General features: G+C 32.8%; 1 protein-coding gene across 3 annotated transcripts in view; it reads right to left on the bottom strand.

Moving 5' to 3' along the window:
• LOC119071914 (protein unzipped) overlaps positions 1-18543 on the bottom strand; it is a 43400-nt gene that overhangs the window by 9584 nt on the left and 15273 nt on the right. For 2 of the 3 annotated variants that reach the window (XM_037177033.1, XM_037177032.1), the window contains exon 3: positions 10571-10605. The gene's annotated coding sequence lies outside the window, so the exon portion shown is untranslated. Of the gene's footprint in view, positions 1-7652; positions 7727-10570; positions 10606-18543 lie in introns of those variants that run through there. The other variant, XM_037177034.1, reaches the window with a different exon arrangement.

The following is an 18543-nucleotide window of genomic DNA, read 5'->3' on the forward strand; positions in this document are numbered from 1 at the left end:
GAGCTGTGTATGGAAGTACGAAACCACATTTTTCATATTATATTTATGCAAAATGATACTTAAGAGCGACAGAGACGCACAGAAGACAACTCCAATAACGTTGGACTACCCAGTAAACGAAATAACTTTTACGTATTATGCGATTAAGCGAATACGGTTAAATTGCGGTAATTTTTGTTTACTTGTTTGCGTTCGAATGGGCATTAATGGAATGGAATAAGTGAGCCAAATGTTAATCATTTTATCACGAACATATTATGCAATGATATTACCCGGGGGTATCTGAGGAAGTACTCCATTAGGCTATATTTGAACCAATATTATGGCTATTTATTCACTTTATGTTTCGAAACAGCGCATAACTTAGATGGATATATATGCAAACTATGCTTGTTGGTGGAAGGTGCTATTTCAATTTAAGTGGTTTTGACGCCATAGAGAAATAAATTAGTCTTTGAGACATGCTCTCGCACAAAGTTAAATTATGAAATATTGTTATTAGACTGCTATGGTGTGCAAGACATAATTTGCAGTTCGAAAATTGCAATATTCTGAAGCCGAGAAATATTCTGCACCATGGATAATTGAATCGTGCTCTATCTCAAGATGGTGTTATATAATAAGAAAATATGAAAAAAATGGATTGCATTGAATGAGGTGCCATGTATTGCGAAAACTGATTATACGTTTTATGGGTTTATATTGAAACGATACTCGAGAGTGCGCCGCATATAAATGTCTATGAAGAAAATGTATGCCAGTGCCAGAGACACGTTCATGTTCGTATCTATTTTGGATTCGTTACTTTAATAAAAATTTTAATTATCATTTTACAAAGTGTATAAAATGTACATAACTCATGTGAAGGACGAAGTCTGATATAATCGTTGGACATTTTTCAAATTTAAATGCGAATTGAAATTGTCTCATTCGCTCGTTTCAATCTATTTACAATAAATTGTAAAATATTTCATCTAACGAAAGCTGCTGTATAATCTTTGCATAATCAAAGTATTCCTCAAGTAAAAAGACAAAATGCTGGCGAAGCTTCTTTATGCAACATATTATACTTGCTGTGTGACTGTTACCGATGTAATTGGAAAATTGCAATCGCCGTTTTATTCTAATTAATCTCGCAAATTGTTCGAAAGAAACGCCTGATACGGTGATAATGAGGTATAAATAACGTTTGACTGGTCAATTGGTTGAATAATGCTGCGATTGAGTTAATTTATGCATATGTCGTGATTATGGTTAAGATTGTTCATTGTGTGAAGGTTACGAGGATAAATGCAAAATATTTATGCAATTTCTGAGTGCAATTTATGTGATTTATAGCTGCTACCAATTCGGTAATTGATGTTTCGTTTCAATAGCAAGGCTGTCCCCGTAAAGTATTTAGACCCGTACGAAGTACTGGGGTCTTATAGGTTTACGCATACGTTTGTAACACGTCGAATTGGACTCCCTGAGTAAGGGGAAACCTATTGTGGTTGTCTAGAGATGGCAAATCCGCGAAAAAAATGTCCGTCTGTCCGTCTGTCCGTCTGTCCGTCTGTCCGTCTGTCCGTCTGTCCGTCTGTCCGTCTGTCCGTCTGTCTGTCTGCACGATAACTTGAGTAAAACGCATCCGATTTTGAAAATTCTTTTTATTTTCCCGTTTGGTAATGTCAAAAGACAGGCTAAGTTCGAAGATGAGTGATTTTGGATCGACCCCTCCCGAGCTGTGGCCCAATAAGTGCTTTACGGTTTTTCGAAGATATCTCCGGACATTTAAACGTTAAACTTGTAAGTGATACGTCAAATAAAAGGTATTTACAATACCGATCGACAAAAAAAAAAGTTTATGGAAATCGGATGACCGACTCGTGAGTTAGACCCCTTGGTGTGGAACAGGCACAGGGCGGCAAGCAGTTTTTGCTTGTAGGTCGGCCACATTTGAACATACTTCGTCTGTTTTAGCTTTATTAGATAGGTATTGACCGTACCAATCAGGGAATTTTTTTTTATGAAATTATGTTCTCCGGAGCGTGAGCTAGGTCTCTTGGAGTGAGCTCTTATCTGGCTACTCGGAAGTACAGTGAACGTGGTGTATTTTGACAATATCTCGAGTAAATTTTGACCGAATTTCATGAATTTTTTTTTGTTTGAAAGGTATTAACGAATGTAAAGCGTCGGTACTATTTCCGGTCTCCTAACAAAATGGCTGCCGGCGGCCATATTGGATTTTAGTAAAATAGAAATATCTTGGGAAAAATGATACCTAGAGAGTTTCTGTTAACATGGAAATAATTTGTTATGTGTGTGGGGTTTCAGGGATTACATATATGGATATCTATATATACCTATATACAGCTATATTGAGCTATATACAGGCATATAGAGCTATATAATAGCATATTCATCTGTGAAATGTTTATTTATAGGAAAATATAGGTAAATATAGCGGTATACAGCTGTTTAAATAGGAATTTATGAAATTTGTCTTCGTATGGGGCTGTCTATATTGCCTCCGGCAATTTAGTTGTATATGATAACAAGGCAAAGAGTGGATAATGTAAGTGATTTTAAAGGGAGAATAGTTTTTCAGCAGAGAAGAAAATGAAGTAAGAGAAATGAAGAGTTTCACATTAAAGGCTTTTGATACAAATAGGTGTTTCGTACGGGTCGGCGTTAGCTATGTTTTTGTTTTTAAGAAGAAGAATTTTTAGCGGAAATTATTGCAATTATGGCGAAAGAATTTTGAGGAAACTGTGGACACGTCAAACAGAAATAAAGTTTCCAGTTTGGAGGTCATTCAAGTTGTGACTTCATTCAATTGAGGACTCCGTTAAATTATGAAATATGTTCAAAGTTTTACCCGTTTCCATCGAATTATTAACGAATAAAGTGGTGCCTTAAAGGGTGTTAAGGGTACTTTCGTCACATCAACATTGTTTCCAGAACACATTACCAATTTTTCAACAAAGTTGCATGTGCTGAGAATTGCGGCATTTCAATATTTTATGGCTCAATACGTAAAGAGATTTTATTATTGATTGTACAGCAGAAGACCCTACCTCTACATCAAATCTAAACGATGTACGTAAATGCACGTAACTAACTTTTTAAATAAGCAATTAACACGAATTTAGAACGCTCCCAACACCACATTATTATGCCTTAGTTGCATCAATGACCCACATTCTGCGTCATTTTCACATAGATACCTCCAGCGCAAAGTGGTTGTCATTCATGTGCCACTACTTTCAAAATTGTGTGTATTATGATGTCAATAAATTTTATAATTGTTATTGCTGTTCAAACTGATTGCGGAGGGGATACGCGCTCTTAATTATTAGCAAATTGTCTGGTCTTGTTGCGATCTCCTCTAAATTGAGTAAAATCATTACGCTTTCAACTCGTCAAACGTGTAAAATGTATCTCATTGTACAGATCAAAAAATGACACGCGTCTTTCAGACTGATCGACAAACATTTTGTATTATGTATTCATATATGCCATACGTTGTCATGTCGGTCGTGTCACAGATGTCACATTGTGGTATGTTGAAAATAAAACCATAAATTAAATCTCCGTTCTGAAGCATCAAAGAAAGGCACATAGTGCTTTTGTGTACTGTAAAATGATGTCATTTCTCACGGACCAATTGGTTAATGCTATAGGTCACATAGAAAATATCATACAAAACTCTCGGAAAGTCGCTATGAATATGGGATTTTATGCATTTGCGTAGTTTACTCTCTATATAAATGTTGAATTGTCTTAACCGAATTGAATGGACGTTGTATTTCATGCTTTCAATCGATGAACATAAACAGGCTGAATTTATAATAGCATTTTAATTAGACCAACTAAAAACACATTCATCAGCACAAATGGTGGATATAGCGGGCGAGACTTTTCGTTTAATAATCTCAATTGAACAAACATAATTTTTGAATATATTCCAATTAACAAGCACTCCGAAGATACATAACATTACAGATAAGGAATTTTTATTACAGATGTTTTCGAAGTGAATTTGTTTTTTCCTTCGAACGCATAATACTTAATAGATATGGACATTGAAAGTGATAAAACCAATTTTATTTTTTCGGTGATGAACCTTGACATTTTTAATGAGTTTGAGATTGAACTGCATATCATTCTCGAGTGTTTTGCATTTTAATAAATAACAATTTCGTTAACGATTTATTACGTAGCAGACTAGACCCAAATTAAATTCGTTGAACTGCATTAGTTATGCAACAGTTGTACTGGTGAGTGTCAGTCGTGTAATGATGAATGAATCCATTGAATAGAACTTTCCTTTTAACAAGAATTCGGTGTGCAATTTATGCATACCACCATTGTATGGTATTTTTACAAAATTTGCATTTAAACTGAAAACAATTTCACTTTTCGATAGAAATAGACAAAGTCAGTTTTTTGCAAAAGCGAATATTGCACCTGAATTATGAAACTCTATAAATTTCAACACGAAGTCACGTAGACAACAGAAATACGGATGATCCAATTAGCAGAGAATTTCAATCTGACTGCATTAATGTGGGAGATTGGACGTTCTTATGCATGTCAATGATTAACAAGGTTACCGAATTCTAAGTGAAAATAAATCTCCCAAAGTTGTGTCAGCTCCCCCAATGATTTGGCTTTAATTTTCAATCAAAGTAATAATCATCTATTGTCGACAACGACGACAACAATAAGCGCTGAGCCTGTACTAACTTTCTCATAAATAAAGAACTTTTTGTTAAGATTTGTGAAGTAGAAGATTTTGAATCCAAAACCAAACAACAAATGAAATGACAGATCTTACAGATTATATTGTGTTGCGTGACCTGCTTGCAATAGATGCAGCCCCACCTCGTTGGGTAGAGCCCTTGACTGAGTTTAATATAAATTCTATAGTTGATCGCCATAGTCATAATGGTCATAATATAGAGAATACTTACAACGATCAAAGTTCTTTGCCACAACGCCATAACGATAAGTCGAATCGTCTAGTGCTCTTCCCTCTCGAGAGACAACTGGATCTGGATCTAATCCAGGCAAACATAATTTCAAATTTTACTTTAATATTTCAGTACGTTTCACTGATTTGGAAGATTTCTGTTGAAGTCTGATTACGCCGATAAAAGAAAGTTTCCTCAATAAAGACCAGAGGAAACAGATAATTTGCTGATTATTCGCAAACGTTAAAAATTAAAAATTCTACTTACAAATGTCTGTAGTGGACCGATAAAATGAAAAAGAAAATGTGCATCTTCAATAATATTTACAATCTAAAGTAAAATGGTTTTCCATCTCCCCTCCACATAAAACAGTTATTAATAAACCGCTAAGAATTTTTCGCTAGCTTGAAATATGATTGGAAATACTTAATTCCCATTTCACGGCTCATTGAACATGCCATTCCATTCGAAAATATCAATTAAATGACGGATTTAACAGTACATTGGAAAGATCATTTTCTTATCTTATATGCCACCAATGACGATTATTACAATCGTTTTCTTGGCGTATTATAAAATACCTAGCAATTGAACCGCTTCTTCTTTCATGAAAAATTTATCAATGAAATTAAGATTTAATTATACAGCAGGTTAAGATTACAGTGGAAATATTTTCCAACAAGTCAGAACAAAAAAATAAATCAACTAACTTAAGATAGGCGTCTACAATGGAAATGTTTTCTTTTTTTAATTTTGATTATATGTTTGTTGGAACTCGATAAATGCAATTTGAAACATAAGTCAGCACTTTAGGTATGCGGTACGTAAACGTACACAATAAATACATTTATGAACGCAAGAAAATTAATTTAACGAAAACGAAACACAAAATATTTTCAAACACATTTAATCAGCAGCTAATCAAAAAAAAATTATCCAGGTTTCATGTGCCATGAATGCATTTGATACACACACAATAAGTAAGGAGTTAGGAGTATACATACGTTTAAATCAAACCGACTCAATTAATGTTTCTTGTTAGAAAAACACAACAACTGAGAAGAATGATTGTGCATTAAAATTGGTTGGAATTAAAAGCGTTTGCATTTGGAATAATATATTTTGATTGATCATTTATGATTTATTTATGATATTTAAATAGACCACGATTTTATTAAACACATTAGTTCAATGAGATTTGATTGTTATATCTCCAGACAGACAAGGCAGATCACTTAAACTAAATTGCTGTACACGTTTTTCGGATCGAATAACTTTTTCGAAGACGATACTTTGCATATGCTGTTGTTTATATTCTGTCATCTTGTGGATGATTTACAAATCGTATTTAGATTGATGACTCGAATTCTTTTCCCAAGTATTTTTAAATCAACTGATTTGTCGAATTCAGCTTGAAATTTGGATGGGAAAATATTTTTTGCATGCTTCGAGTACAGAAGCGAAGAAATTTTGGATTTCTCCTCGTGATTTCGTCCCGAACACATTCAAAATAATTGCGGCTTGTCAACTTTCGGCACCCTGAACTTTACTTAAATAGTCGTGGAATGCCTCCAAATAAATTTCTAAAAATCTAGAATTCAGTTTGGGATTTTTAGAAATTTATTTGGAGGCAGTCCACGACTATTTAAGTAAAGTTCAGGGTGCCGAAAGTTGACAAGCCGCAATTAATTTCAATGTGTTAAATGTAAATTTACAAGATACAAGCAGTGAAACCACCTAGAACCCATCGTCTAGGATAGATGTATGTAAAATGGATGTTAAAACAAATGAAGTGAAAGATTTTATTAAAATCTGTCAAAAATATTTAAATCAAATGAAGTAATAGATTCAATAACTGTCCTAATGATTTGCTAGCCGTCTGTGAAATATTAATTATTTAATCTTATGAGCCACTTATAGCAACTAAGAATTCCCACTACTTTCTGGATCTGCTGTTTGTAGCAGACGTATGGATTCATTGACAATTATTAAATAAATCACTGCAAACGCTAATGTTCACATTTCGACTAATTGATGAAAAATTCACGACACATAAATTTGAAAAAAAAATCCTCCCAAAGGAACGTCTTCAACGCAACCAATTAAGTTATGGTCGCCTCAGGCCAGCAACTTTATTCTACAGAGATAAGAATTTGTGTGCAAAGAATACGCTGGTTGTATGACGAACAAATTGACCAATATTTTACAAAGTAATGACAAAAGAAACGAAATAATTTAAATTTTGCGTTCTTCATAATTCATTTTAACTTCAACTGCGAAGTGTCACGTACACGAGATCGTTGAAACGTCCCAGTCGAACACGAAACAATAAATCAAATTGCTGCAAAGACGCAAAGAAATTTCTCCCACGATCGGAAAATGTATATATCGTCACTATGCGATTAAAATGTTACACAGAAATGTTTTGCGTTCCATTAATATCGCTGATTGTGTACGGCAAATTTTTCCATGTTTGAGGCAATCAAATCGAATTATTTTCTTTGCAAAACAACAACAACTAACGAGAAAAAGGAATCATAATGCGGTATATTCCTCGCAAAATAAACAATTTAAATTTATACTTGCCACTTGACAAAACAAATGAAATATTAAAATTTATTCGTAACATGCATGCAATAACAGAATTTTCGGTTTTAAACATAGAATAAAGTGGCCATTTAATGGAGTACGTACTGTGTCTTGTTATTTCTTCTGGTTATTTCTTTTCCATATAGCAAATTTTAAGCAATAAATCCAAGAGACGGACGAAACAGTCGGCCATATGGAAAATATTTAACAAGAAAATGATTTACGGCTTCCATGCAGCACTGCATTTATTGACCTTTTTTCAAGTTCAAAGAACAGATTTATTTTCATTCGGTTACAGTTGCAAATTGAGCCAGACTTTGGATAAACATTTTCGCAAATCGATTGTTATTGTTTAAAGTGTGTCTGCTGTCTGCATCATAAAATCTTTTATCTGAAAATGTAATTACTCAAATCTCTCTCTCAAACATTAAAAGTGTCTTACATTGACATTATCATCAATCATTCAGTGAGATGGAAACCAAACGCACCAAACCTACTAATTGTAAGTCGAAAACATCTGTGAGTCAAAGTGAATAATCGAAATCCAATTTACAAAACATAAATTCGTTCATGATGATAAATTTAATTAAAATTTGCATTTAAACTCGAATCAAATGTCATTAGGTTAGAGACAAAACGAATTATTCACGTTAGGTACAACAGCATTTTGCCTCTAGTGTATTTTGTTTACTAGAAAATTCGCTTGGTTTAAGAGCTGTGAGAGATTTGTATTTTTAAATCTAACCAGCAATTTGTATTTCGAGAGTTCCTTGTTGATATATTATAATTGTCGTGAGACATAGTTTTTTTGGTTGCACAGCATTTAAGTACAATGTGCCTAGATACAAGTGTATTTTACAGAGCAGCTCAAATGTTTTAAATGGTGAAGCACTTAAAGACTGAGTATCATACATTCACTTATCTCAAATTTCTAATGGTGGTTACATACCGACAGACCCTTAGGATGTTTTTCACACGAGTAAAAGTGTGCGAAGAAGTGTAAGGGTTTCAGAGTGAACATGTTTCACAAGAAATGTTTTGATCTAAGTCAATCATCAGAGTTAGATTATGGAGATAACGATGGCGCCGTACATTATGTTTGAGAAAAGAAAGTTATTGTATTAGTCTTGCCCGTTCTTATCTAGTTGTATGTACAAAGGAATATTTTAATAGAAAACGAGTGGGATGCAAAACTCTTTATTATTCATTGCTGAAAGCTGAGTCATCGCCTTGATATCGAAAAATAAATTCATTCCATGGCAACGTAATGTATTTACAAATCCGATACCTGGTAATGAAACATATTGACGTCATGAGAAAAAGCTTCGGATAACACTCTCGTAAACTTCAAATGAATGAAACGTATATAACATAACATAGAAACGACTATATATATACGAATATACGATTCCAATTCCAGTAGGATCGACAAACCGAAATATGTTTAAACACAGAACAGAGAACAAAGTTTTCATTTCCAAACAAAAACACAATTCAATTTCCGTATTTGTTGGTTTCCTATTTCAGAGAACAATGCCACAGTATTTTCGATGGCAATTTAGACTACAACGGCTAATGGTTCCGACATAATGATTGTTTCGACTGGATAAGTCTTTAATTTGATATTCAAAGTGAGATAAAATGCATTTATGGACAAATTATAGATGCAACGAGTGTGTACTTACAACAGAAAAGCTTGTAAGGTGAGTTCAGTCTTTCTTTTTTAAGTATTGTTCATACATCACACGTGGCTTTTATATACCATTTATTACAGTGATGAAGGTAAATTCAAGTTTCATGTTCGGTTTTTAAATTAAAATCTGATTTCGTGAAAATCCAATTTGTTTTTTTTTGGAAGCCAATTTTAGGAGAACACACCGTAAAATGATGATTTGTTAGACTTTATCAGATCACACCCGTGCATTGTTTTCAACAATTTTACGTTTATTATTTGAAGAAACCACGTTGAGTATTACGTATCATTGTCAGTTCAATCAGAACTGTTCATGAACGAATTTCCAGTAGCCAACATGAAATTTTGGAAGTGAGAAGTGTTCGAATCATTTTTTTTATGGAAAAATGATTAGGAAGGTATGACCAATGACATAATATTGTGATCTTCAAACAGGGCTGGGCTGGTGCTGATGACGGATATTGTTAACCTAACATGCTAGTTGTAACGTACATTATCTAAGCTTTCCATTGATACCTCATATACAGTGCTGGTGATTGCCCACATAACAGATTTTTATGTAAGTACGCAGTCACCAGCACTACAAATGAGGTATCAATTTAAAGCCTAGATAATGTACGTTACAACTAGCATGTTAGGTTCACAATAACCGTCATCAGTACCAGCCCAGACCTGTCTGAAGCTCACAGAGATTTCGAAAATTTTGGTTGTACATTTTTTCTAACACATATCAATGGATGTTCTCAAACCTGCCATGACCTGAAAGTATTTGAAAGTACTTGACCTCAGCTTTCCAATGAGCCCACTCTCATCTGCATAGCTCACACTTAGCGGCCAAAAAATGAGGTTAAAAAACACTCTTTTTCCACCTTCGTAGATCTTCCACCGGCAACCAGGTGTAGCTCGACACTATCTGAGGCCTGTTTTGAGGTCTACTGGCAAAGTCCTTTAAAACCATGTATATATCCATCCCAGACGAAATGGGTCCGATTTTGGTAGGTAGGATTCAATAGAATCACTCTTAGAATCGTTTGCTGTTTATAGAGAATAATTCTATCAAAAAATCATGGAAATCATATCACAGTGGGTAACTGTTTAGATACTGTTGAAAGTTGAGATTTTGTGGATTAAAGTGTAATAAACAAACGCATCAAAATTAAATTGAATATTAGCTATTGATTAATAAATTCTGGCGAGTAATGCTAAACTTCCTTTTCGATCAAAAAGCAATTTCTAATCCGATCAAACTTAGATTCCATTTTAATCGAATAAACCGGTAACCGGAATATTATCATCGATACCTAGCGCTACGAAACAAATCTCAACTTACCTTATTCTCAGTCGATTCTTTCACACATCTACGGTCTGCAAATAAACAAAAAGAAGTTCATTAGCACAGAGTACAGAATGTTACAATGTTACGAGAGAGAAAAAAAACGAAGAAAATAAACGCAAAAAAAAACATAAAACACATTAGGTACAGTACTGCCATAAATAACGTAAAATTAACCATCATCAGGCGGGTATTATAAATCAAATGCGGAAGTCAGTTTAATAGACGATATAGCTAATAATTTTTCATAGTTTTTTTTTCTCCTTCTGCTCGAATATGCTAGTAATTATATATGAAAATTTGAAAGGTAAAATGCTGAAGAAAACCAGCATGAACGAACGGTTAATGCTTGAATGTTTTTTAATGCTACTTTCTGCTTGTTGTGTAACATGCTTTTGTGAGGGAATAGTTAAAAATTTATTATGTTCTAAAACAATAAAAGTACGGATTAAAGTTACTCTGCAGAGTGCACGTCTTTTTTTGCCGTGAATTCTGGTACTTTTAAGAGTTTGCGCACAGAACCATACAGAAAATTTTTAATAGCATTAAAAGCTCTACTTCGTGAATGATTAAAAAAATAATTTTCTCCGTTCATGGTTCAACAAATGCGTTAAAAAATCTAACATATTCATTACAACGATTCGCAATGTTTCACTCAATTGCCTTTGCATTCATTTTTTTTTTCTCTCGTTGTAATATCATCAAAAGGTCAGCAATCCGCACAACTTTCATTATTCGAAATTCAATGGTCGAATTGGTACGTAGAGAACTATTGTTCAAATTGAATGTATCTATTTAGAGAGAGGAAAAAAAAAACAACACAAAAAAAAATCAATTTATAATAAAACTTGTCTGAGATTCATTTCCAATTAAGCTGAATCGATAAGTTCGATGACTTTCTGGAAACCATCAAAGCACATCAATGATCAATTTGATGAAGAAATAGAAAATCATTGCTAGAGGAAAAAAGCGCACGTCACAATTTTAATTGTAAAATACATTTTTTACCGATCGAATTTCCAACAATTTGACCATATAAAGTAAACAACACATACACTTCATTACACAATTTTTTTGTATTTACGTGCGCGCATATTGAATGAGACAGGTAAAATTTAATTCAAGTTCAAGTTTAATTTAACGAAAAAAAAATCAAGAAAGAAATTTATGTAAAACCAGACCAGGTGAGTGTTTTGTTTTGTTTCTGATTTTTTGAGGTCAGTGATATTCGTTATTGATTTATTTTTGGGGGCGCGGAGGTGAATAGCCAGTGTGATGAAAACTAAATAAGACTAAAACGCTAAGTGAGAGTTAGGAAATAGATTAAATCACAGCAAAATTGTTGTTTTGTGACAATACATCACATTTCTTTGCATTTAGCATAAATCATTTCGTACGTTGGTAATTCTACTGTTTCGAGTTAACGATAAAAAAGCAGAGACTCATCTGTTATCGACAACGACGGCAAAAATAGACGATGCGCTCAGGCTGTAAATTCCTTCTTAAATAGCAAAATATAATGTTAAAACTAATGAAGTAATAGATTTCGTTGTTGGTTTTAACAATCGAAATAAAATGTTTCTTGATTATTTTGAAGCATGCCGCTTTTAAGAGGCTGTAATTTGACTGTAGGTGGAATCAGTGATTAGCGAATTTATTATCGTAGATTCCATTCGCTCTTTATATTGGAACTACTGGAACATATTTACAGCGCTGTGCATCGACCATATTATTTGTTCAAAATTACAAAGGCCATATATAACCAAACCACATGTATTAGAGGTAAGGATTACTTACTAAGGAAACTATTTATATTTGTAATTAAATACTGCTGACCTATGGCCAAGTAAGTTGTCCGGCATATTCCTGGATTCTATAAGTTAATAAATTTTTTAAAGAAACGAGAAAACTTTTTATGAAGTTCCAGTTCGTCAAGATAAACTGAGAACTCTTTAAAATTACAGAAATTACACTGTCACACAAATGTTGAAAATCGTTTCTTTTTAGTGAAGCGTAAACATTTCGAAAGTCAATTGCAACATTCCCAGGTCAAAAGGCACTCGGATGTTGCTGTAAAGCAATCTATATTGTAAATCGTATTTCCACTTCATAGGTACAAAATCATATCCACTCCACAATTCAGCATTTCTTTATGTCTACATTAAATAATCATTTCAGATTTCACCCTTTTTATCTTCTTAACATGGGGTGAGTTTAACAAGAAAATATAAAACTTAACATAAATATGAAAATAAAAAGAGAGAGAAAAAACAAATTCATACAAGTTCTGCCTTTTAAACATACATACATATAAAGTGGTAACTTACAATGAGAGAGGTTTGCTTCTCCTTCTTAGTTTAAAATGCTTTCCTTTTAAATTGCTGCTGAGTGCTACACTTGTATATAATAACGAGGTTTTTATTACAGTTACATTTTCGGGTATATGTTTCGAAACAAGGAAGTTAAGGTAAATATTTGTTTAGATTATAACTTCATTGCATGTTCTATGTAAATAAATGATTCGGTAACTGATTATGGGTGGTAAAAAAAAATTAGTACAGAGACGACATGAAATTCCACACGAAAGATCGTCAACCCCACAATAAGAAGTTCAATTGAAATTTGAATCTGAATAAAGTCTGAGCTATTTGTGTTGTAAAAATATTGATTCTTCTTGCCATCAGCATAAACATTAAACACAGACCAAAGCTTTCGGCATTTGAAAGTCAATATTCACAATTCGTTTTTAAACAACTATACTGCGAATAAACATATTTAAAACATTCGAAGCACACAACAAAAATCGATTTTGTGTGAATATATAAACCAAATAATTCAGAAAATTCTCTATGATTTTTGGCGTTAAATATAAATAATTTCCTAGCAACTCCATTACCCGAATTCAATGGATGTATTAGCATTGTCATGAATTTGTGGAATATTTTATCGCATTAACCCATAACACCTGGGTGGTATCATTAAAAATATAATCTAAATTTTCAATTTACTTTTAATCTTTTCTTAAATCTTGAAAAGGTCTTTTCTTGTGTCACACTTCTTTACTGGGTGCAAAAGATAATCCCATCAAAGATATTCTCTTGTTAAACGAAAAATAATATATTTCCATTGATACCCAGCTTTTACCAATGAATTATTACCGACAACGTCTTGGTTGGTATAACACTTCCGCTGATTTATCAGCACTGTAGACAATACACGAACCAAGCCACATGCTAAGGAATGATCTATTTATCGATTCAACTATCTCGGTGATAAAATAATTTATTCACCAACAAACCAGCTAGTTGATCAATAAATAATGTGAATCCATTCCGAACACAAAACAACACTTTGATCGGTTGTCGCATCAATGATTTACAATACAACGCAGCTTTACACAAATCATGTATATCCACAGTCAATCGATATGTAATATTACACATTGATTAGATGTTACACGGAAAGTTTTTATTTTTAAATAAAAAATCAATTTTACCGCAAATAAGAAAATTTATTGACAATATCTCGATTATACAAATAGTGGATAAAGTGTTAAATTATGTAAACTAGCTCTGTGGTATTTAGATAAAGTCGAAAACAAGAACATGCGGCTTATTATCGATAATAATTTATCGGTTTCGTCGTTGTTTTTCTCAACCGAGTGACGATGATCATAGGTCGACTGAACAATACAGAAATAAAAGTTAATAAAACTAGTTAATTGCATAACACCTAGGTCTGCTTTTTATTTAAATAAGCAACCGGACAATAGGCCGAACAAATATTATGCAAATATTTCTTTTTTAAATAAAAAAAAAGGTTAAAGGAAAGACGTTGCTTGTCTGTACTGAGTGCTTATGAATGAAATTTATTTACTTATGTCGTTCACTGCATGCATTTTTAGTGAAAATCCGGTTTGTGGTATTTCTTCTACATCAACAACATCTTCGAATATTTTAAAGTGGTTTTTTCGTTTGATACACTTTTTTTCTTGCAAAAAACATGCAGTTATGTTGAGGATGTGATGTTTTATGTTTCGGTTTTTTTTTCATTCTCCGTTTCACACGGTTCATCAATTTGCAGTTCCTTTTTATTTAATCTGAACTTGTTGTTTAAGGGTAAATTTTTGGAATATTTCAATTGCCGAATGAGTTCATGACATCGAACGATTGGAATAAAAAGTTTTTTGATCAATGACGACGAATTGTCACTGTCGCAAGACTATTTCCCGTAGGTGTGATGTTTGGTTCAAGATTGAACAGAAGTTGACCTGAAATATATTTTTTTTACCTTTCCTTCTTCATATAAATGTCTTTGCGCCGTAGGAAAGAATCGCGTGGACGAACTGTAAAATTGAGGTAGAAAATCGAAAAATTTAAAAAGCTGTGAGCAACGGTACCGCTACTGATACTACCCTGAACGTGAAGACCGACTAGCTTTATCGTTAGTAAGAGGTTGTAGTGATAACCTGCTATGACCTTTTATACTAAATCATACTCAAGGAAAATGGTTGTTTTCAAAACAAGACTCGTTTATGGAACTATCAACGACTACTTCAAACTACTTTGTGGTCAAACGGATTCAGAATCAACTTCACAATTATAAATATTTCGACGGATAAGAGAAGGTTTTATTAACTAGTTTTGTTAGTAGAACTTTCATTGAACGTTGTACGACATATCATTGCCACCAGAATTTTTGCAGACTGTAAAAGTTTACAGACTGAGATTTGTTGAGCTTAGTACAATCGGTGAGATTGTTTTTTCGATGTTACTAAGGTAGTAGTATATTCAGTTGGTATAACTGCGCAGCTTGGCATATCCGACCTATTTCAATTCGAAAATGACGTAATATCTAAACAAATAGGATAAGACAGCGATATCAGATAAAAGAAACTGTTTAAATTAAAGAGAAACCGAATGTAGTTCCAGAATGATCTAAGCACCGGCTTTCAGCGGGTCTAAGTTAATAAGCAAATATTACGAAAATAGCATGCCGACTAACGTGCGTTCGTCATTTCACATCGATAAATGAGCAATAAAAACAAATTTATGCAAAATGAACAAAAAATGCCAGTTTGTCTAAGAAATCTTTAATCTAAAATTCAATGACAAAAAACTCGTTTAGGGAACTTGCCAATCGAGTCTTTTAACCTCTGTTAGTTATATACACTAAATTCGACACGATTTGATATAAACTGAACCATACCAAATGTTTAGATTTACATTCGACATACGACAACCAAAATGTGAGACAATCTGAATTTTTATGATTTTTTAATATTTTTTTTTGTGTTATTGTTTCCGATGCGAAGAGGAAAGACACCACACAACCAGATATCGCCCACCATAATACAAAACAAATAAATCATTTGCATGCTAGATGTTCCCCTAAATTGTCACGAAATGTATTTTTATAGGCCATAATGTAACATAATTAAAAATGTTTACTTCACATAGATGTTATTTAACACCCATTACAACAACAGCAACAACAAAAAACTCACTCAACGAACAATATTATTTTTATGACATTTTTACACTTTATAAAAACGGAATGTTTTAACAAAAATCGTTATGTCATTTATGGAATATTATACGTTCAAACAGAAAAACGTAATTAATCGTTTCCTTTTGTATTCGAAATATTAATTTAAATTGTGTCCATTATTTAAATATAATATTAGAACTAATCCGCCTTTCGCAGGTGTCTTCACCGCCATATAGTATACAATACATTCAGTTTGTAATTCTGATTCATAATTCATTAAATACGACACATTTATATGATAAGTATCTTTGGAAAATACATATGGACGATTCCATGCTGAGATTCTTCAGGCGTTTTGTTATCAGAAACTCGCCATAGGTTTTATTACTATCCATCAGTTTGTTCATCAGTTTGCTAGTTTAGGTACGATACTGAACAAACTCATCTGAGTAACATTTACTGTTCCTCGTTGACTGAATTTTATAGCATGGAATCGTTTGTTGAAGGACTAGATTGTCATCTAATTGAATATTATATATATATATATATATTTTATAACGACATGCAGCGCCGTTCCTAACGTGACAAATAATTTTTTTTATATATTTCGTCGTCTCGAATTATTTACCATTCCTCGTACATAAAACACCCTTTACAGTTCTTGTAGTATAAATAACTATTATTCTAATACTTCATACTGGATTTGTTGGAGATGGTACTGAAGATGATACCAAGTACTAAAATGCTCGACATTGCACTGAGTAACAGAACATTTTTTGTTTTCTTTTCAAATATTTCTTGCTGTAAGTGGAATCACCCATATAGAAATAGATCCTAACTCGTTATGCTAAAAAATTCTATGAATTCATTTTTTGAAAGAAAAAATATTGTTTTTTTTTTCAGATATTTTAAGTGAAAGGCTTGTTGGAATATAACAGTCAGAGATTATGGGGAATTTAAAGCTTCGCTTACCTTGGAATTTGCGATAATTTAATTCGCTGCATTGTTGCACTACATTTTTAATTGGCTAGATCTTCGAGTCGATTCATTGTTCTTCATCCTTTACATGGCTTATAAGCTAAAGCAATGAAGAGCCGTACTAAATTCTTCGCATGCTTTTTTTCTTCATACCACTGATATAATTAAAATGTTGGTATTTTCCGTGGTATTTTTATATGTTAATCTTTGCGTTTTACCACTGTCTTGTGGCAATCAAACATCATAATATATTTTTAAACGAGTTAATTATTTGTTGTCAGTTCGTTTTCATACCGAAAAAAAATTAAATTGCTTGATACCTTGCCACGCTATGTATGTCATTCTAAATATTTTTTTTTCTTCGTTTTATTCCTCATATCAAAGTCGAATATAGAACTGTAGAACATACCATATTGCGATATTTCGTGAGCCCAACTTACAGCATGTTATTCATCCCGAAATGTATTACATTTTAAAAACCTCACAACCCAGATAATTTTTTTTAAACCTAAAACTACCTATAGATACCTAAGCAGAACAAGATTTATGAGCTCAATTCCTCGTCATGTTCTGTACATGTACATCTTTATTTCAATAAAAATATAAAATCTATTGCAAACGATCGTATGATAAATACAAAGTAGGGATAAAATATATCAATGGCTAACAACGAAAATAAATCTGCCATCTGCTATTAGGTAACAAAACAGAGGAAAAAAAATGTGTTCAAAAGCCGTTTCTATTTCGTAATAACATGGGGGCTACACAGAAATTAATAAAATTGTTTAATGATTATCGTCATTGTACGGAAAATGCACAAAGATGTTTCCCTTTTTATATTTCTTACCTTAATTCTATGACAAGCTCAGAAATTATTGAGCAAATAATTTTCATAGAAATTTTTGCGGGACTTCTTGTAAATATTTTTTTTTAATCATTATAATGAATCGAATGAAATCGATCTGTTGTTGTTTGTTTTTTGGGAAAGTTTAAGAGACGTTTATTCGTTTACATTTATTAATGTTGCAGGGTGATATACATTTTGGTGATAATAATATACGGCAGTATGTCTACTCAAAGCAATAGCTCTATTCCCGCCAAAGTTCATTGGTGTCGAGCTGATATGCTACTACTACCAAGCGTAAAAACAGTTGGTTTATATTTTTCATATGCGTAACTAGCAACAGCTGGTATCGATTCGATTTTCTCTAAAGAGCATTGTTATAATGAATGGATCGATTGGTAATCGTCACACATACGCACAGAAAAAGAGGGAAAGAAGCTCGATAAACTCAAATCAAATAAAGTTACGCTGTTGGCCAGTCGAAGCAGGACTATTTTCTAAAATTAAAATTAATTTAGAATGGTACTTGAATATCACTCTAAGATAACGGGCAGCTCAATCGGTGAAGCGATGGACTCAATGCCTATGGCTTGATTAGTCTTATAACTTACTTATAACAAAGTAAAACCACTTTAGATATACTGTCTCTAACAAAGTC

Source organism: Bradysia coprophila (assembly GCF_014529535.1).
Source record: "Bradysia coprophila strain Holo2 chromosome IV unlocalized genomic scaffold, BU_Bcop_v1 contig_5, whole genome shotgun sequence".
In the NCBI taxonomy this organism is placed as follows: Eukaryota; Metazoa; Arthropoda; class Insecta; order Diptera; family Sciaridae; genus Bradysia; species Bradysia coprophila.